We start from the raw sequence: 27973 nt of genomic DNA, 5'->3' as shown, positions 1-27973 counted from the left end.
CGCCACACCCGGGGCGGCGGCCCGAGCTGCTGCTGCGGCTCCCGGCCGGGCAGCCGCCCCTCTGCCTCTGTGGACGGGGTGAAAAGGGGGTGATGAGTCAGACTGGTGCAGAAAGGAAGTGGAAAGAAGGAGGCAGGCGGCCTTGTTGCTCCCCCCTGCAAAGTGGTGGGACTGGGTTGATGGGTCTGCTCTGCCGAACTTGCGAAAACATTTTAAATCTAAAAATTGAAAAGCATCGCCATCCTGAAAGAACTCTGGTTGCAGAACTGCTTATTCCTTCGTTACCAGAACTCAGCATAGATTTTCTCACTTACAGGTAGTCTTTTTGAAAAGACCCTGAAGAAACTTAACACACCAGCCTCTGGGGAACACCATTTCCAAGAAAGTACCACACTACTTAAACCTTTTCTTGATGGGCTTGACGTTTGCTTGATGTGTGATATCCTGGAAGCGTTTCCAAACCCTCGACGCGGAGGCAGTAGTGTGCACTTGCCTACAAGCAAAATTACCCTGAAGAAGGTAATTTCACATCTTAGGGCGGGACCTCACTTTTCTGCTCACTCCTATTATTTCAGGAAACTCCTTTGAAAGTATTCTTTCTGACTTCTATGATCTGCACCCTGCTGCAGAGTTTTCCTCATTGCTTGCAGATCAGAGTTAGTTTAGCATTCACTGGCCGTGAGCACAAACTGGTCCCCAATATTCTTTCTGTCCTATACAGGCACTCTGATCTTTCAAATTGACTTGACAGTACTGCCTTCCACTTCTGCCAAACATTATCTTGCCCACTCTTAGCCTTTTCCTTTTATGCTAATTTTCCATCCTCTCTTCTTCCCCAGACCTTCTTAGTTCAATTCTCTCAGCACTCCTATCATCACCCAGCCAAATCACTAACCAGATTAAGCCAAGAGAAAAAAACTGATGTGATTACTGTTAGCTTCCCCACTGAGCTGTCCATTTCTGTCTTTCCACCTACAGTCAATTCTCAGCGTGGCAGCCAGTTGGACCTTTCAAAAATGTGGGTCAAGTTGTGTTGTCTTTTTGCTCTTAACCCCCTAGTAGCGTCCCGTCTGCCTGAAGCATGACCTCAAGGTCATAGATGATGTATATGGTTCATTCTTCTCTATTTCTAATTTCATCTCCTACAGCCTGCTTCCTTGCTGTGCCTTAAACAAGCTGAGCCCACTCCTGCCCCTGGGCTTTCACTTTTCTTCTGTCTCGGTGATTTTGTCCCCCATAGGATGTGTGGCAATGTCTGGAGACATGTTTGGTTGTCAGACAGATGGTAACAACTGGGGCAGCAAATGCTCTCCACCACTGCTAGCGTCTAGTAGGGATGCTGCTAAACTTCCTGCAATGCACAGGGCAGCCCCCGCAAAACAAAAAATAATCCAGCCCCAAATGTCAGTAGTGCTGAGGCGGCGAAAACCCTCCTCTGTCTAAAACTCCAGATAAGCACTTAACTGTCTCCTCCCATTCGTCAGGTCCTTGCTCAAATGATGCATCTATGAGGCCCTCTCTGATCCAGAATTGCAACCCCCAACGCTCTCTAACCCTTGTCTTGCTTTATTTTTCTCTGTAACACTTTTTCTCTGACATTTTATATGTTCTACTTTCTAGGTTTTTTTTTTTCCCTTTCTCTTCTGGATTATGAGCTCCACAAAGATAGGTATTTTTGCCTATTTTTTTTACTTCTGTATCTCAAACACCTAGAAGAGTGCCTCATACTTAATTGGTGTTCAGTAACTGTTGTTGAATGAATGAATATTTAACATACATTGTACTACTCAGTATCTTGAGTGTTTCATGTACTAATTCATTTAATCCTCACAACAGCATGGGTAAGAACTACCTGTTTTATCTTCATTTAAGGGAAGGGAATGATGTGCATCAAGGTCTCAAAATTGATAAATGTCAGAGCTAGAATTCAGACAAGACTCTTACCCCTACAATATACTGCTAATATGGGTTGAATCGTGTCCCCTGCACAAAAGATGTGTTGGAGTCATAACCCCCACTCCCTCAGAACGTGATCTTATTTGGAAATAGGGTCTTTACAAATATAACCAAGTTAAAATGAAGTTATTAGGGTGGGCTCTAACCCAATATGACTGGTGTCCTTATAAAACAAGGAAATTTGGACACAGAGACAGACACCCATACAGGGAGTGTGATGTGAAGACACACAGGGAGAAGCCAGCCATCTACCAGCCAAGGAGAGGGGACTGGAATGCACCCCTCCCCAACAGCCCTCAAATGATACCAGCCTTGCTGACATCTTAATCTTGGACTTCCGACTTCCAAAACTGAGACAACACATTTCTGTTATTTAAGCCAGTTGGTGGTACTTTATCATGGCTTCCCTAGCTAGTACAACTGGCTCGCAGAATAACTGCATTTTGAACTTTTTAACCAGTTGTGAGTTTGTATAACTTCCTACTAAGTGAGCACAACAGTATTCATTCGTCTGGAAGTCAGGGTCTTGTTTTTGAGAACTTAAAATGATTCACAATTTGATAGTTTTAATTTTTTTTTTTAAGCCAAGGAGCAAAATCCTTTTAGGGCAGGTATTCAAATCAGCCTGGATTTTTGTCACTGCATTTCTTATAGTGTTAACATTTGTACTGTATCAACTTGCGTGAAGTATCTGGAAACATACTATTTATTTGGAATTCTTTTGTGTAAATATTGCTCCTTTTCCAGTTTTCTCCAAAGTTAGATTCCAATTTTTTTTTCCTCCATCATTCTTACACTGGTAAGACGAGGCAGTAGAGTAAGGTGTAGGGTGTGTGTGTGTAGAGGACGACCTCTGGATCCAGCATGTTTGGGTGAAATCACAGCTCTACCATTTAGCTCTGTGACTTTGGGCATGTTACATAAGGGCTCAGTGCCTCTCTTCCCTCATCTGCAAAATAAGGGTAACAGTAGAACCAATTTCACAGGGTTATTACGATGATTGAGTTGCTATTGGTAAAATTTTTGAAAGAGTGCCTGATGCAAAGTGTTTCTTAAATAATTTAAGAAAGAAGAAAAAAACACAGCTAGATGCTAAAAGTGAGTTAGAGGAAAAGGTCCTTCTTGCTTTTAGGAAATTACAGTCAGGATGGGGAGTGTGGCATCCCTACAAAGCTTAGATGCTTTCAGAGTTGAGAAAAGAGACACAAGATAAGAGCTTGGCCTGAGGTCTCAGACTATTCACCTACTCATATTTATGGAGTATATCCTAGATGCCAGACGCTGTTAGACCTGGGACCCAGACAAGCCAGGTCTCTGTCTGGAAGGCCGTGGAGCAGGCTGGCCTGAAGCAGGTTGACTTTGGCAGTTCCTAAGAAGGAAGTCAAACCATCTTGGGATGATGCAAGTGCTGTTACTCTGTCCTCTAAGCTAGAGAAGAAAATCCTGCCGGAAACCCATGATCAGGTCACTTTTGTTCTCTGCAAGCTGTTTCTTCAGGTTAAGATAATTTCTTAACCACTTGAAGTCATTAACATATTTTTGTTATAACTCTGATATGTTAGGAAAAAGTTGTAGTGTATAATTTGCCAGATAAATCTCTTCATTACCTTCCCCCAGCCCCACATATGGAGGGGGGATCCTGGCTTTTGTTGGAGCCTGGCACCCAGGAGGTAGCAACCCTTCTCGGTCAGGAGGCCCTCTAGCCCTGGGGACACAGTCCTCTTGGCACACGTCCCCCTCCCTCTGCTGGAGGAGGCTGGTGGCAACATGTCATTGGAATAAAAAGAGGAAAAGACAAAGTAAACAAAACCTAAGATACAGACTTGCCAGATGACAAGAGGAAAATACAGAGGCTTAAGATAACTTAAGAAAGAGTATTTTAAAAAATGTGAAAATTACCATGCTTCATTGAATACATTTGAATTACATTTTTTAGCCTCTTTTTTCTTAATCTCACATATTTTCTACTGAAAATATGGACACAGCATTTTATCATGTGTCTCCATTCATCAAACAAAAAGTTGAATTTTAGAAAATCGCTGCTCACAATTGAGAATAAAGCAACCTGGGAATATCCTTTTGTTTAGCCAAGTATTTCTATTCTGAAATTAAATACCATATGTCCTTGTTATTGCACATAAATCTAGAGATATTCATCAAGTATAAACGTGCCCTCTCTCTCACCCTTCCATTTCTCCAATAGTGCCTGCACAGGGGACGAATAGGAAGTAAGTCACTGATAGGTTGTTTCTCTATGTTCAAGACCAGTTAGACCAGTTCTGGACAAACCATGGCATTTGGATTCCATACTGGAGTGGACCTGTGTCCACTGACCCTGGGGTATGGTTCCAACCGCAGAGAACAATCCGGATTCACCTCATAGCCTACAGGATGGTGTGCATTTTTGCTTTTCTTTCCATGTAAAAGGTGGACAAGAAAGAGTCAGACAGTTCTGTGCACTTCCCTTTGTGACCTGGCATCAGGGAAATGGACTTAACTTGAATAAAGGAGCTGACCAGTTGTGTTAGTTTCCTATGGCTACTGCAACACATGACCACAAACTGGGTGGCTTAAAGCAACATCAATTTATTATCTTACAGTTCTTTATGTCAGAAGTCTGACACATGTCTCACTGGACTAAAATCAGTGTGTCCCCAGCAAGGCTACATTCTTTTCTGGAGGCTCAGGGGAAGATCTGGTTTTTGGCTTATTTGGTGTTTTTGACAAAACTCAGGCTCTTGTGGTTGTAGGACTGAGGTTGCCTTTACCTTCCCCATCTTCAAAGCCTACAGCAGAGGGTTGAATCCCTCTCCTACTTCAAATTTCTCTTCCTTTTTTCCTCCATCTCATCTCTGACCCATTTACCCATCTGCATTTCACTTCCATTTTTAAGGTCCCATGGGATTATATTGGGCCCACCCAGATAATGTACAACAATCTCCCTTTTTTAAGTTCTATAATCTTAATTACATATTCAAAGCCCCTCTTGCTATGTGAGGGGACATATTCACAAGTTCTGGGTATTAGGGCATGGACATATTGGGGGCAGGGTCATTATTCTGCCTGCCACATGAGCTTTACATGGGGGGGGTGTCCATAAACATCCTCGAGGTCCCTAAAAAGAATGAACATGTTAAGATCAGTGGGCAGGTATCATCCTTTTACTTACATTGAGGGCCTACCCAGGACATGGCACAAATTTAATCAAGGCCCAAGCCCTGGAGTGGATGTACTGGCTCCATTACTTTCCAGCTGCATGATCTTAGGAAAGTTCTTAGACTCCAAAAGCCCCACTTTCCTCAGTGTCTGAAATGAAGATAATGTCAGTATCTACCTGCTGTAGACAGAATGTTTGTGTCCTCCCAAAATATGTATGTTGAAACCTAATCCCCAGTGTGATGCTATTTGGAGGTGAGACCCTTGGGAAGTAATTAGGTCATGAGGGTGGGGCCCTCACCAATGGGATTAGTGCCTTTGTAAAAGGTGCCCCAGAGAGCTCTCTCACTCCTTCCATTATGTGAGGACACAGAGAAGATGGCAGTCCAGGAACCAAGAAGCCAGTTCCCACCAGGTACCAAATCCGACAGCTCCTTGATCTTGGATTTCCTAGCCTCTAGAACTATGAGAAATAAATGTTTATCATTTAAGTCCCCCAGTCTATTTCTGTCATAGCAGCCCTAAATGGACTAACACAGTACCTCATAGGGTTGTCGAGATAAACGGCATACTCCATCTAAAGCGCATCTTAGATTGCCTGGCCTCACAGAGTGCTGAGAAATTTTAGCCAATCTGAAAGATTCCTACATACGTGAAGTAGTCATTAACAGCTGATGCCTAAAATTCCTCCCTCTTGCCTCATTCCTTTGATTCCGGGATTTGCTATCTGTGAAAAGAAAAATACCCCAGAAGAAATAAGAGCACATTTTCACTAGCAATTTGACTGCAGGAAAGAGGGAGGAAAACGAAAATTTTTACTAAGCACCTACTTAGTGTTAGCAGTTTGTGTCCATGAAGGATCTGAGAGCATATTTTGATAGGGTGGAGGCACCAGGTGCTTGAGGATTTTAGAAAATGAGCTTTCTCCAGGCACAAAATAGTGAAACCAAATTGCTCATTTCCTACTTTGTCAAGGACCCTTTGACTAATCAGTGGCCAAAGGAAATGGACTCCACAGGTCCACACAGATGGGAGCAAGGAACTGACTTAACAACGCGTGCCAGGTCAAGTCACGCTGTGCTGACACGCAGCAAGCTGTTGGATACAGCTCTTTATCACTTAGCAGCCTCTAAACGCTTCCTGTCTCTCCTTGGGCTCTGTCTTTCTACCGCTTTTGGGTGAGTTTTGGCCCAGGATCCTCCAGCTGTTAGACATCCATCATGTGTGACCACACTCTTTGACTCAAGAACATGCCTCTTCCTTAAAACACATAAATAACTTCTGCTTTTTTAAGAGCTCTGCCATGGGCTTAGGAGAGAATGACTTGACCATGTAGCCTTTTGCTTATTATCCAGAATGGCCTGTCTAAAATCAATGCTGAGGTAGATTTACAACTAGCTAGTATTGAGGGATCTGGAGTAAGATTTGGGGGTACATGCAGAATTTTTTCTCACCTTTGTTTCTAATAACTGTTTACCTATTGGCCACCATAACAAAAACTCTGCTGAACGTGAGAATGTATTAGTATAAAAAATCATGATATATGTGTAACTGCATCCAAAAACTGTCACCTGTCATATGTATCATCTTAACCAGCTTTATACAATTTACTGAAAGTCACAGTGTTGAAACTTTTGATACTCATTCTCATGAGAACAGTTTGAACTTGGACACATTAGTCATTATAACTGTAACTTGTAATTTTGTACATTAGTCACTAAGTTTATATTTAACATGGTACACCAAGCCTACATCATGTGTGTATTTGGGATGCTTATAATTTCCCACAGTGACATATAAAATGGGCTAAAGGAGGAGTTTCCATTTCTGGATTCTTTGGGAATGTGGTTACTTACAATGTATGTCTTTTATGTGTAGGAAGACATTTATGTGTAGATTGCTTGATATCAACTTTACAGCTTTTATTTGGTGTTAAAATGATGCCATGATTTGGATTAGATGCAAATATCTTAAATAAGCCACAAAAGACTTGAGTGCAAAATCAAGTGGAGAATAGGCAGTTATCATAAGTCAAAATGGAAAAACAACATTGGCGCAGTTTCAGAGTAGTCTCTTTAAAATAATTTTTTTATCTTTACCTCAAATTACCTTTTCCAATTTGTATTAATTCAGAGGAGAATAAAGAAAAAAAATCAATTTAGAGTGAAGACCTGCATCAGTCTGTAGAATATGATTTCTCTTCATTTACCTTAGATTACATCCACACTGACAGAGGAAAGCGGAGAGTTAAGCAATAATCTTCAGATTTTACCAGTAAAAATAGACGACTAATAACATAGTGTAGACAGCCCCACACTATGACCTTTCAACAGAGAACAGTTGGACACGGGTAGATTTTTCAGATGACTTAGTATGAGACCAAGGAATGGTCAGTGCTGTGTTTGTCAAGTATAAAATGATACCAGAATATACTCCCCCACCCTTGAAGTCACTTTCCACTATTATTAGACTTGCCTATTCAGATTTAATTTACTAAAGGTTTTATACTTATTTCCTGAAGGCTACTGAATCATCAGTACTTAATGTTCGTTCATTTAACAGTTACTGACTGAGCACCTACTCTGTGCTGGACACTGAGTATACACCAGGAACCCTGAGAGATGAGTTCCAAGCTTTATGGATCTCATGGCAGGTAATGACCATAGCAATATTTGATGTCTATCATGGAGAATTTGAAAGAAACTTTAATATCTTAACCCAATACTTATCCTTTTTCATCGCTAAAGCGAATACTATTGAAAAAACTTCTCAACTTGATTATCATGTATCATTTGTTCTCTTTTTACCAGTCACTCTCTATCTGCCAGCACCAAATCCTTTTCAGCTCCAGTGGCTCTCCTCTCCCCCTTTCCCCTGATCCAGTAGGAGTCGGGGGCGTGGTGACTTCATGCGGAGTCATCGTTATGCTACATTAGGTAGTGAACTCATAAGTGCTAGCAGTGGAGCAGCTAGACAGCGGGCAAGATCTGCTGTTTATCCCTCTCCTGGTCTGCCAGCACTTCCCTAGCGCGGTCAGTTGTGAAATGATCAGCCCCGTGAGGAATGGGAGGCAGAGCTAATCATTGACCTGACCAAGCAAATGATAATAGTAATCTCTTCCTTAGGGATACATTTTAAACTGTATAAACAGACATATTATTGTTTTACCTTAACACAAAATGTGTTAGCAATTAGCAATTGTTTGTCCCAGTGAACTAACATCTGCTAACAATGAGATCCTGGCATCCTATCCTGCATGAGTGATTCTGAGGAAAGGAAGCCAGGATAGCAGAGGAGCAGTAACCCAAAAATACCATGAGACTGCAGTTTCCAGCAGAGCAACCCAAAGTCAAAGCTATGAGGTGAGCAGAGCTGTTTATTCATTGACTCATCTGTTTGACACGTATCTGTGGAGTGGCTGTGATGTGCTAAGCGTTATGCTTAAAGATGAACAAGATGTGCTTCCTGCCTAAAGAAATTTATAAATGTTAGCTTCCTTCTCCTGTCTTTTTTTTTTTTGTAACCTCTACACCCCACCATATGTCCAGTATCCCAGGATTCCTTGTTCTTTGCTGTCTTTATTCTCTCCTGTTGTCAAAAACTCTTCTTAATTAGCTACAAGTTGGGAAGACATTGATTGTTAATTCGTACTACTGTGTAAAAACTGTGATGGCTTCATTCATTGTGTTTTGCTGTCTTTCTCAGAAGTGTCTGCATTTTCAGAGAAAGGAATCCCTTAATCTGAAGCAGTGAAATTAGTAGTAGAACTCTAGACATTAGTGAAGCAATAATGGGGACTTTTCCCCCCAAAAGTACATAATTTCCCAAGGTCCTCCGCACATGGATAACAAGGCTAGGCCTGATTTTGAGTCCTGAATGCTCAGTTCACTTTTGGATATGAGTCCAAGTTGGCAACATTTTTGGTGTTAGTATGATTAAACCAAAATCTTTTAATTACAGAGCACATTTACCCTTTAGTCTATAATTAAAGAAGTTTCCATGACTTCTAAAAGTAGTTTTCTCTATTATGCACTTACTTACCTGACAGTGCTTATTGAGAGCCTATAAAATGCCAGCAGCACTATTAAGCAGAAATAAAAATTCCTATTGGCATTAATAACACAAAACATAAAATAGATAAATTTGACAAGATATGTGATGGACATATTTGAAGAAAACTATATAACCTGACTGAGGAACATAAAAAACTTGGGACATATTCAATAGTATAAATGTGTTAACTCTGTATCCATAAGTTTAACACAATTCCAACATTTTGGATTTGACAAAATGATTCTAACTTTCGCCAGTAAAAGTAAGCGTGCAAAAATAACTAGTAACATTTGAGAAAAGAAAAATATGAGGGGAGATTGTCTTACCAGGTTTATAGCTACAGTGATTAAAGCTATGGATCCTGGTGCAAGAATGGACAAATCAGAAAAATAAAACAACATGTGGACAGACACCAATATATACAGGAAAATAACATGTGAAAGAAAAGTGAGGAGAATGGCAAAAACAAAAATCTAAAAGGCAGAGAGCAGATCTGGAAAAATGTTTCACGTGTATGTCACTGACAGGTTAATAACTATGTATAAGCAGTTATCTAAGAAATATAGGAAAATTCCAAGAAAAGTGGACAAAGTACATGAATAGGATAATTCACAAAATAAGAAAAATACACAACAAGCATGGGAAACATGTTCATTCTCACTTTAATCAGAAACTGCTGCTTAAAACAATGAGATACCATTTTTGACTGGTGATGAAAAAAAAATTAAAATGATAGCACCAAAGCCTGATAAGAGGGTGCAGAAAACATACACAAGAATACTCTATCAACACTGTTTTAGTATCAAAAGATGGGAAAAGAGCCTAAAAGCCCATAAGTAGACAATTGATGAAATGCTACAGTATAGCCAAACGATGGAATATTATTAAACAATTAAAAGGTGCTGTAATTAAAAGGGTGACATTAAATTAAAAAAAACAATTAAAAAGGATGATAAATATTTTAATTGACATGAAAAGCTATTTATTATGTATACTTAATTTCTGAAACAGTACATGCATTTTTAGGATAATGAAGATATATATAGGAAAAGTAAAAATTTTAAGTTTCCTCTACTTACTCCCCCTTCCATCCATTCTCTGCTGTTAAAAGTTTGGTTTGTACCCTGACAGATCATTTTCTGCACAAATAAAGTCATGTATCTGTTTATCTAGATTCACATTTGTATCTAAATATAAACATAGAATTTTAAAACAAAATATGTTCACATTAAGAATGTATGTATTACTCAGTAACTTATTTTTTCATTCTACAACATATAAAGAATATCTATGATATATTAAGTTAAAAAATTAGGTAATAACACATTTAGAGTGATCCTGCTTCTGTTAAGACTGTGTGTGTGTGTGTGTTTAGGCAAAGAGAAAAGTCTGGGCAGATAGATTACTTGATAGAGAGAATAGAGGTGATTTTTAGTTTTTTTTTATTTTACTTTTTCCATTGTTTAACTTTTCAAAATAATGAATTTGTATTACTTTTTTATATTACTTTTATAACCAGAATAAGGTCTGTTTTCATCACAAAGGAAAAAAAAGATATTCCTGGAAAATATATGAGGCAATATTAGGCTGAGGTCTTACTGTGAAATGGTGGATTAGTGCTCCTGTGACCTCCTGTCCCCTCATAGTCTGCAACTTAAAATTCATGTTCTGTGTCTTAGTAAATCAAAATATGAGCTGTAATATATTCTATTTTTAATTTATTTTTGTTTGTTTAGGGGGAGGTAATTAGGTTTGTTTATTTTCTTATTTATTTTAATGTAAGTACTGGGGATTGAACGGAGGACCTCATGCATGCTAAGCACGCACTCTACCACTGAACTGCACCCTCCACCCTTGTAATATCTTCTCTAACTACATGTGTATATAAAATACATAACCTGTGTATTTAATGTGAATTGTGACTGCATGTAGGATTCCAGTCTCTCGAGATGGAGCTTAACTTTTTGAGGTTTTATTGACTTGGATAGCTGTTTCTAATAAACCCAGCACTAACAGGACAAACGGAAGCTGCCTAAGGGGAAGAAATGGAAAGCCACAATCGTTTTGTTGCCATTTTTGTTATTGCTGTAGGTGATGAGATTGATTTCCTTTCTGCATCCAGAGAAGTGAGCTATAAAGGAAGCTTCCAAGGTGAACAGAGGAGCGCCTCCCCGCGTGGCCTTCCGCGTTCTCTGCAGCCTGCCGGCGAGGACAGCGGCCTGGTATGTTCTTCTAAAAGTGGCCACGTTGGGGCCTTTGCTGAGGCACTTCCACAGCCCCTCCAAGCCCTTCCTCCTCTGGGATCAGATACTCTTCCACTCCCACCCTCATTTTCCCTATAATACCTGTTTTCAAAAATGTAGTGTCGCTTAAGCCCAGGCTACTTGTACCCAGCCTGGGAACAAGCCTTAAAGCGAAGCAGAATTAGAATGACCAAGTCTGAGATGGTCTCCAGACCTTGCCTTATCAGCTGAAGGAGAAAACTCCAAAAATATACCGTTATCTCTACAGAGATTGGAGAATTTGTAGCAGCAGTAAAACATTTTACTCCATGAAATAGTGGCCCCATGGATGTGGGTGTTTCTTTATGCCTTTGTGCATGTCTCTCTTCTCCATCTATCAGTCTTTGGTTTTGCTTTTTGTGCCTTTATTTCTTTTTCTTTCTTAATTTCTTTCCTTTTCTCTTGATTTTTTTCTCTTAATTGGGCATAATATATTGAAAAAAATTGTGTTACTTATTGATTTTATCAAATAACCACATTTTCTATATATGTTATGTTAAGAGTGAAACTCAGTTGTCACCTACTTAGAGGTTTGGGATCAGTCATCCTTCATATTTCTCTATAGCACTTACCACTGTCATTGTCTTAGGCGTTTATTGGTATATCTCTACCTGTCAGATGCAAACTCCTGGAGAGCTGGCGTTTGGTCTTATTCTCGGCTGTACCCTGAGCAGACCCATGTACCAGCCACCCCAGAGATCCTTCATTTACCCCGTCTCAATCCCAGTCCTTTCGCTTTCACCTAAAAGTAACCCCATCTTGACTTGTTTGGTCATATCCTTGCTTGTTATAGCCTGTGACCCAAGATGCATCTCTAAACCCTATAGTTTAAAAAAAAATGTACATCTTTTAAGCCTTGTCCAGTTCTCCCAGTATACGCTAGTCTTCCTTTGCCCCACCTTTTTCTTTACAGCTTAGTTCTAGAAGACACTGTGTTGTTTGATTTGCCTGTAGAGTTTCCCACGACTGGATTTTGTTCATTGCATTCCCTATTCCTCTGTCTTCTGTATTTTCCACAAATTGGTAATGGGATTATGAACTTGATCAGATTTAGGTACAATCGTGTGACAGACTCCCTCGTAGGGGGTATGTAGGAGACATGTAATAGCTGATTATCTCTCTCTGAGTAATATTGGCAGCCATTGATCTGTTAATTCATTAGGAGCTGCAAAATGGTGATATTCAAATTTAATCACTGTTTCTTTATTTAATTGGTGAAATACTTCCATAATGAGAAACTTCTCTGCTTCTGTTTGGTTACTTTGTATAGGAAAAGCAGCATACATGCTTGATGAAAATACCTTTTCAGGTACATGAGACATGCAAAATAGGCGTACTAAAAGAAAAGAACGAACTGCTTTTCTGGTGGGCTGGCGATAGCAGGACCATGGGTCCTGGGTCTAGAGTTGACCTCGTGGTCAGCTGGTGATCTGGTTCTTGACATGGCTGGCTGTGCCTTCTGGGGTGTCTCAAAGCTGGCGCTGGCTTGCTAATGAGTGGGGCTGGATCCTGGGGCAGCTGACTGAAGGTGTTTTGAAGCTGGTTTTAGCCTACTGGTGGCTGGGGCCAGGGCCCAGGGAATCCTGGGGCTAATGCCATTGCACTGGTGTGTGGGGCCAGTTAGCACAGAAATTGATACATTAGATGGTAAATATGATGAACCATTATTCATAAAAAATAATTTGAGGGTTTAAAAATAACAGGAGTATTTAAAGATTGTTAAAGCATGTTTAACTTTAGGTCTTATTCAGGAGAAAGGAAAAAAATTGAGTAAGTTAAAACCTTGTAGGTAAACTGTAGAGATAAATATGCATGTTAAAAAATAGAAATACGATGCATAGCTTCAAAACCAGCAAAAAGGGAAAAAAGATGTATGTAAACTTTCATCAATCCTAAAGAAGACAGGGAAGGAGCGAAAAGAAAAAGGATAGTAAAGAGCAAGCCCAAGTTAGATGGTAGAAATATATCCAAATATATCAGGAAACTGAGTTAATTGGACAGAACTCATTTACTAAAAGATCAAAACCACCCCATCTGATTAACAAGCAAGCAAGCAAACAAAACTATCTAGTTCAAGAGGCACACTTAAATCCATCCAGAAAATTGAAAATAAAAGGGAAAATATTAACAACAAATAAAAATGAAAAGAAAGGTTTGCAGAAGAGTGCTAGTATAAATATCTCTATAGAGGGATTACTTACACAGTGAGTACCGTATTTTATCAATCTGCTTATAGAATATGTGTAAGCTTATTTAAGGCAAGTTAATACAAATCTAAGGAAAATTTTTGTAGTCACTAGAGGGTGCACACAGTTGCTACAGTTATATCAACAAGGCAATAATCCTTGCTCCTTGGGAATCCTGGCAAATGCAAACCACATATTGGTTTCACTGAGCTGTCCTTCATTTTATTTGTGGCTTTAAATACACTCTTGTTAGGTCTGGTTTGCATGGCTTAAGTAGAATTAATCAGTCTTAAATGCATGTTTTATCTGCAAGGTTCTGTAGAAAATTCAAAATAAATATGAAACATTTCTCCTACACTCAAAGAACTTAAAGTCTAATTCTAGAGATAAGACAAACAGAACAATATGAAACCAAATGTGGGCTAACTTGTATGTCCTGTGTTACAAGAATTTAGAGAATTTGGAGATCAGATGAGGTCTGATAGCAGTTGGTGAAGCTTGATGAAGTAAGTGAAATCTGAGCTGTGCTTTTAAAAATGAGAACAGTTTACTCTGGTAGAGAGATGGAAAAGCAAGACTTTTTTGGGGCTGTGCTCTTTTTCCAGATTTGAGGAAACTTCATTTCATCAACCATTGGCTCAAGATTTAAAAGCAGCTCAACTCAAAAACACTGGTCCAGTGGGGAACCTTCTGGTCAGATAACTCAGTGATCACCTCCTTTCCTGCCCCAACTCTTTACTAGGTTGAAAACTGAAATGAGAGTGAGGATTATGACATGTTTCTCTGTCCTCCTCAAAGTCTGGTGTAACTTATCACAAGGAGCAGAAACCCATGTAAACATGCAAAAGTGAAAACAAGAGTTTACTGACCACATGCTGAGGTTTAATAGACATGAACACTCACATTCAAAGGGCCTGGGAATTGGAAAATCAGGTTGTGAAATCTACTCTGTTCCCCCTCCATCTCTTTCTGGTTTTCCTGTCACTTCTCTGTTGTTGTCTGACTTCCTCTGTTCATGTACCCTGCACATAACTCAAAATGGCAGCCTTGATCTAAAACTTCAGATACATATTCCTTTTGCTTTTGTAAATCCATTTCTTGGAATTTATACTATAGATACATTCACACAAGTGTGCCAAAATAAATATATAAAGATCTCTGAAAAAAACCCAGAAGTAATCTAAATGTCTATCAATAAGGGACTACTTAAATAAATTATGGTATACCCATTCAATGATATATGTAATATATATTACTAGTGTTCACCAATATCTCCTGATCCCTTCTCCTTCTGAGTCTGTGGGAGGAATACACTTCTTTGCCCCTTTGAAGTTGAGCATGCTTATGTGATTTGCTTTGGCCCCTAAAATTTGAGAAGCATTTTAAGAGCCCATGGGAGAGTCTCCATGCTCCCTTCTGGTGCAGCAATTGTAAAAACACACACTGGGAGGGAGAGTCACAAGACAGAAGCAGCTAGAGCACTGAGACTTCACAGCGAGCAGACTTCATGTGCACAGGAAATCAGTTTTTTGTGTGTGTGTATTAAGCCACTGTGATTCTGGTGTTGTTATACCATAACCTAGGTTATACTAACTGATATGGTATACTGTGCAGCCAATAAAATGAATGAGATAGATATATATGTACTGAAATGGAAAATGTCCAAGATATGCTAAGTGAAAGAGACAAGGGACAATATGCAATAGTTGAATAATGCCTATGACTGGTGGCAGTAGAGGTGAGTGCAGGGGAGGGCATACTCCTACATTATACTTGGAACTGAATTCAATACTGTCCATTGGAAAGGCAATCTGGCAGTACCTATTACAATAAAAAATATGCACACCTTTGCCCCAACAATCTCACTCCTAATAGTCCTTAGAAATAAAGGTACCAGTACATAAGGACATGCATAAAGGACTTTTATTGCAGAACTTTTTGCAGAGACAAAAGACTGAAAACACAGGGTATGCCCATCAGTAGCGAAATAATTGACTAAAATGTGGTGTATTCATATAGAATATTAGAATATTAAGCAACACAGAATATTATGTATTTAAAAGAATGAATGAGTTCTCTTATCAGTTGACCTGAAGAGAGTTCCAGTATTTTTACTAAGAAAGAAAATTCAAGAAATTTTATAATCCTCTTTTATTTTGTCAGACAATGAGGAGGAAATCCCCATGTATATGTTTGTCTAATTAAAGAGTAGAGAGAAGGTGTGCAGAGGTTTTTTACTTGCTCAGAGAAGGGGAACCGGATTATTGGGGAGAAGGGAAGAGAGAGGAGGTAAGCACAACCAGGGGCATAAGCAGGGCGGAGCAAGTGAGCAACAGTTCACTCTGTAACTCATGATGCGCAGAGCACCTGTACAGAGTGGGCTGATGCTTTGCAAATACAAGTTTAAATTTGTGAAAACTAACATATGCTTTTGTATAGCTTTTATGGTTGTTTTCTAATTATGGAGTTCTGGCAGGATGGGTGTTTTACCTAAATTAGGGATGCATGCTGTACATTCCAAGTTTAGCAATGCAAATTATCTTCTGCAGAAAATTAAATAAACAGACTTTAATGTAGATACTGAAACAAGGCCAAACCTGTTCTTTTGAAACCTGGCAATCTGCCTGCTGGTCATTATTTGCCATTCTTTCCCAAACAAATACCACTGAAGAAATGGCACTCAAAAGCTAGAAGTAGATAATCTTTAAAAACATGTAATTTTGGAATCTGTACATTTATGGTTCACATACCCCACTGTCATAAACATAATGATATATATATCTATATATATATATATATAGATATATATATATAGGCAGATGTATGGAAATCAACAATCTATTTTTGCATATTAATGATATCATGGCTTAGACTTTTTAAGCATAAAAATTGCATGTATTATTGATTCTCAGAGTGAGTCCTTCATCGATCTGCATGAATTTTTAATATTCAAAGTTAGGAAAATTAACTTTTAGAAAGTCATTTACTAGTAAAGAAAAAAAAAAGAATGAAGCTTTTAAAGAAGTAAAACAGAGTACACTTAATTTTTACTTAAAAAACCCAAAATTCTCAGTAAGAATATCTCTATAAATGATCAAGTTTATTATTGCTCTTCATGGACATTTGCATTTTGGGAGGGGAAAAAGCTTTAGGACAAAAGACTAAAATTCTAAAATGGTTTTTCCAACATTAATGAAAATGTGAGTTTGGCCCCTTGTGGGCAAGAAACCTTCTATCCTGAAAAAACGAGGACCAAGTGCAGTGGGCCCTGTCCTTCAGCCAGTCCCACCCCTCAGAGCCCTAGCCAACAAAGGCCAGATGGAGACCCCCAGCCTGACTAGAACAATGACCAAAATCTCTTTGTTCATTTCCAACCTGATCTTTTATTACTTTATCTCTGACTCAGAAAGTGTAACCCCCTCACCCAACACCGCCTTCCAATTCCATACCCCTTCCCCAAACTCTGGTTCTGTTTAGGGCCTTCCTGACTTGGTCTTTGGATTTGGCCTCCTGGTGTAGTTTGATGTTTCCTTCTCTCAAATGGTTTTAATCTGGACTCTCTCCAGCTCCTTTGCAGGCCTTGCATCAGCCTTAACAGTGCTGACAGAAAGCTATAAGGGATGTGAAATTGTAATCTTTTTTGTTTGTTTGTTTTTTGTTTTGTTTTAATTGAAGTACAGTCAATTACAATGTGTCTATCTCTGGTGTACAGCATAATGTCCCAGTCATGCATATACATACATATAATTATTTTCACATTTTTTCATTAAAGGTTATTGCAAGATATTGAACGTAGTTCCCTGTGCTATACAAAATAAACTTTTTCTTTTGCAAAAGAAACTTTTTAAAATTGTAATCTTAAAGTTGCTTGAAGAGTGTTGAATTGAAATGGAATTAAATTGAGTAGTTTTTGAAGGTTAAAAGTCCTATCAGAGCCATTACGTGGAAGTCCTATGAAGCAGATGGTCAAGCTGGCTACTTAGTTTGTCTCCAGTCTGTGGGACTTCAAGAGACAGTGCTAAATTCCGTATTTTAGATCTCTTTCTGGGTTTCCTTTCTATGCCTTACTGGCTCACTGTTTTTTTGGAGATGTGAATAATGTTAGCCAACTGTCTGATTCCGCTCTTCCCACTTGGATCTCTGAGACAGTTTTCTGCATATATCATATTTCATTCATGATGTATTGACTTTACTAGTGTAATCAGAGTGTTCCCAAGTTCTCCAGGTTTCAGAGGTCATTCTTGTTGAGTGCCAAAGTAGAGGCTCTCACCTCCATCCCCAAGGTCACCCCCCTGCTTTTGGACTGCTGCTCCATTCCTGCCGATCATCACTTGCCCTCCTTATAACCCTTTCTTCCATGCTGCTTTGCTCTCCTAATGAACATACCCTCCAAATGTAGGCATACACTTCTTCCTTGATTCCCCAAAGCACAAGAAGACCAGACTTACTGTGCCAGTCAGGACCCAGATATTCAATATAGTTCCCTGTACTATACAGTAGGTCCTTGTTGTTTATCTATTTTATACATAGTAGTGTGTATATTCAACTACACCCTTTTTATTTTTCCTTCTAAAAAGAGAGGGAATCCTTCCTTTCTGCTCCTCTCTTCCTCCAACATTGTAATCCTCTTTCTACAGAGCCTCAATTCTAGTCAAAGGTAGAGAAAATTTTGCATCATTCCACAGAGCTGGTTACCTTCCAATCGTTTCAGATTCTTCAGTCTATAATCATTTCAGGCCTTTAATTTTATATGATCAAGAAGGCTATTGAAGTGTTTTTTCTTCCACAATCAAAAGAGCAGTCTTAAGCCTCAAATGAGAACCGCCTTTGCCCCTAGATAAGGAGAAGATTGCTAACGTCCGTTTAGATTACTGACTGCATATAAGAGAAAAAAGTCCAATATCATGACTTAAACAAGACAGACTTTTACCTCTCTCCCTCCCTCCCCTCTCCTTTCCCTCTCTCCCTTTCTCCCTGTCCCTCCCCACCCCACTCTCAGCAAAATAAATCCAGAGATACTTACTCTGGGCCTGGTTTGGTGGCTCCAAGTTCATCAGAGACCACAGCATCTTCTATTTTGCTTCTCTGAGTGAGTTGTTGGCCACAGGAGGGAGCAGAGAAGAAAGAATAAAGAAGAACTTGTCACTTTCTTTTAGAGACTTTCCTGAAATCCTAGATAACCTGTGCTTACATCTTCTTGGCCAAATATAGTTGCTACATTTAGTCAATATACCTGTGAGAGGGGCCAGGCAATGTAGGCTTTTAAGTGAGCCCGTTAACTGAGAGGAAAGGGGAGACTAGACATTGGAGGAGGCAGCTGGCAGTAGCAGTGTCTGTCACATGGTTGATGACTTCTGGCCATCAAGGTGGTTACACTGACCACCCTGCCTGCCTGCTGTTTGATGCTGGAGTTCCAGGATGCCTCTCAGCTATCCTGAGCACTGTTCTCAATCCCTTACTTGAGCTCATATTTTGCTAGTCTATCTATGGTTCCTAAAATTTAGTCAGTTCAGTTTTAGGATTGTATCAGGCAGTGTGTTTGACAGCTCTGCAAACTAGGTTGTGGTAATTTTAAGCAACTGCCAATAAGTTCCTAAGCAAAGCTGAGAGGAAGGCATGTAAAATTCATGAAAAGATTTTCATTTGAAATATGTAATAAATAGTTGACCCCCACTTAGAAAATGCTGGCTATAAAAGGATATAATGAAGGATCTTTATGGTGATGAAAATGTCTGTCTCAAAAGTCAATGTCAATCCCCTGGTTGTGATATCTTGCTATAATTTTGAAAGATGTTACCATTGTGGGAAACTGGGCAAAGGGTTTATCAGATCTCCCTTCTTACAACTAGACATGAATCTCCAATTTTCTCAAAATAAAAAGTTTAGTTTTACAAAAAGTCAACAGCATCTCATTGTTCATTATACCTCAAAGTTTGTCAGCTGCATTTTGAATTAGTGCATTTAATAAGGACAAAGTATGCAGTTTTTACTATTCTTATCAATTTTTTCCTTTCAAATACTAAAAGAACAAGAAGCGAAGTCTACTGAATTCTCAGTAAAAAGGTCTTGATTTTTAAATTATGAATACTTGAAAATATATACAAAGGAAGAGAATATAATTAAACTCCATGTATTTATCACCCAGCTTCAACAATTACCACCCTTTTGCTTACCTTATTTTATCTATTTCCCTGCAACTTTTTCCCCTGGTGGATTATTTTAAAGCAAGTCCCAGGCCTTATTTTACCCTTCAATAAGGGCTATTTGTAAACTGGATGAGCCTATGCACAATGAGCAAAGGAGCTAACACTCCATAATATCAATTTAGTATAACTAGCAATTTTCAGACACTGTAAAAACTTGTCAGTGATTCCAGGAAATGGCAGTGAGGGGGTGGGTAGACACAGAGAAAAGCTATAAAGCACAGATACCTATAGAGTGTGACAAGCGGAATAACACCCCCGAACATGTCCGTCCTAATCCCCGGAGTCTGTGAGTATGTTATGTTAGTGCGAAGGGGGAATTCAGGTTGCAGGTGGAATTAAAATTGCTAATTAGCTGGTTTTAAGATAGGGAGATAGTCCTGAATTATCTGGGTGGTCCCAATGCAATCACAGGGGTCCTTAAAAGTGGAAGAAGCAGGAGTGAGTCCCAGGGAAAAGAGACCATGAAAGAAGGTCAGAGTGATGTGATGGGCCTAACATTGCTGAGTTGGAAGGAGAGGAAGGGGAGGAAGATGAGCATGAGCCAAAGAAGACAGGTGGCCTCTAGAGGCTGGAAAGGCAAAGAAACTAACCCTCCCCTAGAGCTGCCAATAGGGAACACAGCCTTGCCAATACCTTGATTTTAGCCTAGTGGATTCTCTGTTGGGCTTTTAATCCACAGAACTAAAAGATAATAAATTTGTATTGTTTAGGCCACCAAGTCTGGTAATTTGTTAGAGCAGCAATATGATATAAAACTAGTGTACAGAGTGAGATTGTATCACCATTTGTCAGTGCTGCAGTGACTAGAACAGAGAAGGCAAGGCGAGCTTGAAGGGAGAGCTTTCATCATGGGGGAGAGGGTTTTTTCCCGAGACCTGAATCATTTAACCAGATAATAGTATAATTACCTGAAGTCCTTTGAAGTAGAATCCTACCTCTGGCAAAAGGCTCAGTTTTCAAATCCTGCTCTTGTGCTAAAAACTTGAGAAGGAAGAATGATGTCAACTTTAAAAACGGGAAAAAGGAATGGACACCCTCTGCTGGTAGATATAAAACATACCTTTGGTGTTTTGGATTCTGGTTTCCTTATCTATTCTGGAAACAGGGCTACCCAGGCCAGTCACAGGTGGGGCCTCTGTCTGGAGAGTGGTAGACCGACTGTGGACTCTGAGCTCCATGTCAACTCTGTGGCATAGAGTGATTATTTTAATAACGAGAGATTGGAGAAGTACTTAAGATTTGTTTGTTGTTGTTTCAACAAAATTTCTTCTTTTAAAGAATTCAGTATGAGATGCTATGAGAGAAACAGCTTTTCCCAATTAAGATACTTACAGGGTCAGTAAAAGAAAAACAAAATAGCCTCCAGCATGCTTATTCAACAACCAAATTTATTCAGTGATTCAACACAGTAATTAGTGTGTCTGTTAGTGATTTAGTTTCTGGAATTTTAGTAGTAGAAAAAAAATCCCTTCATCAGTGACAGGGAATTAACAAGAAAATTCTTAAGAACTGTTATATAGAGATTATATTTCTGATTTTACAAAATTAAGAAATTATTTCTAAAAAAGACAAATCCTGAAACAATTTTCTTTTTCCTGATTTATCATTCGTGCAAAAGAAAATTGTTTACTACTAGAGTAGAGTGTTTTATTTGGATCTGACAACTTTATTTACCCCTTTCAACTGCCTCCTCCAATTTGGGCGAACTTATCAGGGTGTGGGAGCTGGACATGACAGAGCAGCAGACAGAGGAGGGCAAGAGCAGAGGAAGATGGTCTAGAGTTGTTTTATATATAATATATTTATACATATCTTTATGTGTAACATACATAGTGTGTATTATATATTTATATATTGTTTATATTCTATTACATATTTTATGTATGAATTCTGCACTAGAACTCTTTGGTGCAAGTAACAAAAACCCATCTGAGCTAGAATGAGTTCATCTTTTCCAACAGATTTCTAAGCAGAAATTCACTTTTTTTTTTAAGAGATTCACACTTACTCATATTTAGATTTTGCGTCTCGTCACCTCCTCCTCAGTAACCTCAGCGTATATTTGGTGATAACTTTCTCTTTTGCCTATTCTTTAACAAATGTTTATACAGTGCCTACCATATGACAAAATTTTTCTAAGCACTGGGGATTCAGTGAATCATGGAAAAGACCCCTGCTTTCTTGTCACTTACAGCATAGCAGGGCAGAGGGAAAAATGGATTGAAAAAAAATTCAAATCGAGGAAGCATAGTATGAAGGAAACAAAGGAATTGGATGGATAATAACAGTAGAGACTATTTAGATAAAGTGGGTAGGAAAGGGTTTCTGAAAAGGTGATATTTAAGCAATGCATAAAGGATAAAAATGAGGGAATTATGGAAGGGGGTGGGTAGCATTCCAGGCAGAAGGAATGGTACACAGAAAGCGTCTGGAGTTTTTGACGAATTGGAAGAAGGCTGGTGTGGCTGGAGGACAGTGAGAGAGGAAGATGGGATGTAGGAGGGCCTAGAGTGATAGGGAGGCAGGTGCCTCAGCTTACAAAGTCTCTTAGTCTGTGGCATGCAAACTGGATTTTATTCTAAGGGGCATGAAGATTTTCAAGCAGGAGAGGGATATGATCAAGTTTGTGTTTTAATACGATCACTCTTGCTGCTACATGGAGGACAGGTTAAAACGGGGCAAGAGCGGAAGACAGGAGAGCAGTTAGGAGCCTGCCGAAGTCACCTGTCCAAGTGAGAGATGTGGGGGCTTGGACTAAAGTGGGGAAGGTTGAGGTGGAGAAACAGGGATGGGTTTTAGATATGCTTGGGAGGTGGACTGGACTGGACTCACTGATGGATTAGAAATGGTAATGTGTGAGAAAGACAGAAACCAAGGTTCACACAAGTTTCTGGTCTGAGCCCCTGGATAGCTAGTGAAACATACCAACCGGAATGATTTTGTTAGGTAGTTTAGATAGAAATGAGCAGTGGGCAGGGGGAAAAGAAGGGGAAAGGAATAATCCAGAGCACAAGGAACCTGAGCTGTCAATTAACCAGAGCACAGGGACTCAATCAGTTAATCAAACAATTAATTAATCAGTTATGAAACCAGGATATAAAAGCAGGAGGAAGGAGAGAGTGGTGCCATTTTTCCTCTCTTGGATTGGCCCGCTCCCAATTCTCAGGAGTGTACTATCTTTGACTATTTTGTTTACTTCACTAATAAAATTTTGCTTATCATGCTGTTTCCTGTCTCTCGTCAAAAATCTTTTTTTTGGGGGTGACAAAAAACCGAGGTAATTCTTATTTTCCTTTTTCTGGTAACAATTTGTGCCCAAGTAGCAGAAAGCTTGGGTTGATAATAAAAAGAAATGCATGGGTTCATGTAGGTTCAGAGGAAGGAGAGGCTTTAGCATCCGCTTAACTCCAGTAGTTCTTGAGGAGTCTGGCTCGTGGTTAAAGACCTGTGTGTGATTTTTCAGGCCTAACCATGGGCAATGACAAAAGCTTTGCCTGGCAGGCCTGGTAGGGAGTAACTGCCTTCTCCAGTCTCTCCTCTGCAGTCTCTGAGGCGTTGCAGCCAGGAATTTAGGCCTCTCAGGCTCCTGTGTGGCACCTGTTTGCATTGCTAGCCCTGAGGCCTTCAATCCTGTCTCCTCATCTAAGGCTGGGGCAGAGGTCTTCTCATCAAGTCTCTGAGACTTCCCCAGGAAGGAGGAGTACTTTTCCACTCCCAGCCCTTCCCTTCGAAGCCCTCCCTCCCGAGGGTTCATAAAACTGCTGGAGCCTTTTGTTCCGTGAAACCACCCTGCAGCGCAGGATCAGGATCCGAGCTGATCCGCCTGCCCTTGACCGGTGCTCAGTTCCTGGGGAAAATGGGAAGGAGGGAGTCGTGCTTTGTCTGGTTTTAACCTCTTGCTCAGACCATCACAGTGAGTGATTAAAGGCTTAACTCTTTCATTTTTTGGCTTGCTTGTTTAATTGGCGACTCTGACACCTGACAGCCCTCTCTCCTTACTGAATGTCATCAGGTCAGGATATGATGTCTGGAACTACTGGGGCCATCTCACCATCGTCCTGAGGTTAAAGGTAACACGTGGAGTGGGGCAAAGCTGAAAGATTGTAGGAAATGGAGCCCAGGCTTTCAGGAGGTCAGCTGAATTGGGAGAGGCCAATAAGTATGTTGAGCATTTTTTAAGAATTCCACAACAAGTTGTTTTTTTGTGAGGATCATTGTATTTGAAATAATTTTACACTATAATATGCTGTACAGACATCAGTAATTATTAGTGTGCCATTCTCCTTAAAGCAGAATTCCTGCTGTGAGTTCAGAAGACAGGAATTCTAGTCCTGGCTCCATTACATACAGTGATTTAATCATTTAATCTTTATAAGCCTTATTAATCACTATCTGCCTATCGCATGTTGTTATAAAGACTAAATGAGATAGCATATGTTAAAACTATAAAGGTTTTGATCAACCGTATTATTTAAAAATCATATCAGTATTGTAATTTAAGAATCCTAGGATCTTCCTTTCCCTCAACTCCAAACTCCATCTTATTTCCCTTTTACAAGCCACAGGCTTTTGGGACCTATGGACAACTGTGTGCAAATGAGGCCTTGGGTTCTTTGGGAGTCATGGCTCAGAGGACTGCTGTAAGGGCTGCTCCATTGTGCACTAGCCCAGCCCCTGGAAATGTGTATACGAGGAGGTGGGATTGAGATGGGGTGTGGGCAGGAAAGTAACTTGGAAGATGCTTGCCCCCAGACATTTCTGGAATTCTTTATGGGAAAGATCGGTTTAGCACTATGAGAGAGTTTGGGGACTTCCTGGACCCTAAAAGCTGAAAAAGAAGTTGTATAGCTGCCCCTGAGCTGGGAGACTACAGAGAGTTAAGGGGTCAGGAAGACTTCCTTTAGATTCTTCCCTGAGGCCAATAACCTGATTGTTTTGAATGCCACTGGCCCCTTGGGAATAAATACCATGTTGCCTTCCACCTTTGTTTCACTGCTATCATTTGGGTACTCTAAAAACCAGACTTGAGCTACCAGTGGACCACTAAGAAAAATAGCCACTAAGGTGCTCCCCTGATACAGAAAAGAAGTTGAGTTAGTGTTACTGAGTTCAGGTTCAGCTGCTTGCTATTACTCGAGATACAAGTGTTGGTAGGAAAGGAAAGGTTGCTTAATCGGGAGGCCAACAACCTGGGGAAAAGGTGAACTTGTGTCCAAAAGCCAACTTCCAACTGTCGATCAGAGGGCAAGAGCTTTTAAAGGGAAGTTTCAGAATGTATAGGTGGAGGTGGGAACAGCACAGTCAGCTCTGACAATCATCTTGAAATTGGTCATGTGGTGAGCTGATCAGCGTCATCTCGATTGTTTTAAATACAGTTAATCTTCAGTTCCAGGGTCAGTTTGTTCCCATGTCTTTGAGGCCAGTTCTTGAAATTACATAGGATGGAACTTATGTCATGGCTACTGTCTGGTCATCATGTAGTTATCTTTTTCCACCTGGTAGGAGTTTCAGTATCTGCAAAGCAGCTCAAAGGATATGTATAGCTCAGAATATTATCTGTAGCCCTTGAAGAGGAGCTAAAGGCCCTTGACTTTGTTTAATGGCTAAACTATTATTATTTTGTCTTGTTTAACTATTTTCCTTTGCTTCTGCACTTTCTCACTTCTCTGATAAATTTGTTCTTTGGCTAAAGTTTTTCTACATAAAAAAGGCAGGCAGAGGACATGAGGGGATAGGTCTGTCCTGAGAAGGCCCCATGGGGTCCTGCTTGTTACAATAGGACAGACAGAATGCACACCCAACAAAATAGAACTATTGAAGGGGCTAACTGTCATCCTTACTAACCCATTACGCCAAGCTGCCTGGATATCTGCATGGTCAGGCTATTCAAGATGGCTGTTCTCTTGCTCTCTGTACATCCCTTGCTTGACCAGTCCCTGCTTTACTCACATGACTATCTAATCCTCTAATTATAGGGCTTAATTAGTCCCTGGTAACCGATGAGCCCACCTGACTGTCAATCCCCTCTATACACGGTAGCCTCCTTCTCCCCTGAGGAGTGAAGCCTGCTGCCGTATCCTGCCTGACGTCTATTGTGCACGGGGGGCTGTTGCTCCAGGACCCTTCGTGTAAGATCCCTCGTGAAATGAATCGTTGTTTCTTTCACTGTTTCTTTCTCTGGTCTCAAGGCTGGGCACCTATAAGGTGTGAAGTCCTGTGGGGTGCAGTCCAACAACTTCCAACTGCTAGCAACTGCATTCTTTGCCTGAGGCCTTTTTATGGCCACCAGAGCCCGCCTTGCTGCCCACGTGGCAGACTAGGGTGCAGACCTTAGGGGGAGCCCTTGAACAATGGCTATGGGAAGTTAGTATATAAGTATTCCATCTTTCTCACTCCTTGAATGAGAGAACTCTGAAGTTTGTTTCATAATGGCCATCAAAGTTCTTTAACAGGATTAGCGCCAGTTAACCAACAGTGCTAACTTCCTTGATAGTAATCCTTTTATTGGCTTTCTTCCCTTCCTTAACTCACTTGTCTGCTCTGTCACCAGTCTTTCCCAGGATCACCTCCCAAATAAACTACTTGCACTCAAACCCTTGTCTTAGGGCCTGCTTCTAATGGAACCCAAACCAGACTTGTACTGTGCAAAGGAGGATTGAATAAAGCAAACAGACAGTGCTGCCCCACTTGACTTCCCAGAATATTTCCAGTTTGGCCTGGGAGGATTTTCTCTTCAGGGAGTTTGACCAGCTGGAAAGAATGAGCTACAGATACTGATACTACGTGTTCCCAACCAGTGGCCCAGCCAGATCATCCTACTGTGAATCTCTCAGGAAGCAAGTCCCACCTACGTGGTGGGAGCTTCCAATCAGCTTTTATAGTATTTGACTGCGGTTTTTTAGTTCCCTACTCTTAAGTATGAGTGAATAGTTGAGGACCTCCGGAAGATTCTAATATGATAGGTGGAGACTCAATTAATAAGAAACAGCAGCTGAGAGGAATAAAAGACTTATCCAGAAAGAAAAAAAAACTTTAAAAATGTATTAGTATTCTCATAGGGATAAGGAATCTATGAAGCAAGGCACTGCAACCAAGAGATATTTGAAGAATGAAAGAGAAGCCTAGAAAAGTAAAAACTATCAATGGCTGGAAAATAAACTTGGGGAATCCTCCATAAAAATCAAAAAAGAAAACAGGAGAGAAAAATAGATGGTAACAGGGTCCTGTATCAAATTTGGGCTTGATCATACATTGGAAGCTGATGTAGGGGAGCTATCAGAAGCTGAGAAGATAGTAACTTGTTCATGTCTAAACAAAACAAAACTTGGGCAGTTGTACAGGCTGAGAATGGAGGTGGAGGTACTGGTTAGGGTTAGTGATGAGAAATAATGTGAACCTGATGTATAGGCAGTGGGCATTTGGACAGAAATCAAGAGAAATGTAACCAAGAAGGACCCTATTGTCATCGTGACAATCTGATATCTGTAATGGTGTTTGTAACTGCTTAACTCTATAATGGTTTAAAGGATTTTTCTCATGCTCTTGCTGACCAGGGTTAGGCTGGAAAGGAGGAGGCTTGGGTGGTGTGTCCATCCCCATTGTGGTGCTGGTGCTGCCTGCAGGGATCATGCTTAGTGCCCTGCTTTTGCCCCCCCCCACCTCCTCTTGAACCCAGTGCCCTCCTCTTGACCTCAGTGCCCTTCTTCTGACTCCTTATGGTTTCCTTGTATCCTGTTGTTGGAGCTGCAGGCCTCAGACTGCTTAAAAGGCTTAAATGTATCACTCTGACTTCAAACTGCGTAAGTTTTTCTCAAGAGCTCTTTTCCATAAAGCCCCTTCGTATGTATTCTTTGTTCTAGGTACAAGAATATTAAGAGAGTCCCAAAGCTGGAGGTGAACTTCATACCCGGCAGAGGGAAGGGGACCCCCATATCTGCAAAAACAAGAACAACTTTGCCACAATTTTTTACCCTGTGTGCTATCTCTATGGAGACTAGCTCCACCCCTTTAACTCTTGAACTTTTACTATAAAACTCCCTGCTTTCTCTCCCCAGAAGGCTCACAGTCTTAGAGGCATTAGCCCACTCTGACCTCCTTTGCCTGGCAAAAAAGTAAAGCTACCTTTTCTACTTCA

At 40.2% G+C, this 27973-nt stretch overlaps 1 long non-coding RNA gene across 1 annotated transcript; it reads left to right on the top strand.

Annotated features, from left to right (window-relative positions):
* Window positions 1–78: 78 nt before the first annotated feature.
* Window positions 79–27973, top strand: LOC123613276 (uncharacterized). Its single transcript, XR_006720641.2, has 4 exons — window positions 79–519; window positions 7675–7765; window positions 11257–11387; window positions 27699–27973. It is a non-coding gene; the product is annotated as an uncharacterized LOC123613276 (long non-coding RNA).

This window comes from Camelus bactrianus, chromosome 3 (genome assembly GCF_048773025.1).
Source record: "Camelus bactrianus isolate YW-2024 breed Bactrian camel chromosome 3, ASM4877302v1, whole genome shotgun sequence".
NCBI classification, from domain to species: Eukaryota; Metazoa; Chordata; class Mammalia; order Artiodactyla; family Camelidae; genus Camelus; species Camelus bactrianus.
The sequence above is the reverse complement of the archived record's forward strand: the minus strand, read 5'-3'. Positions and strand labels throughout refer to the sequence as shown.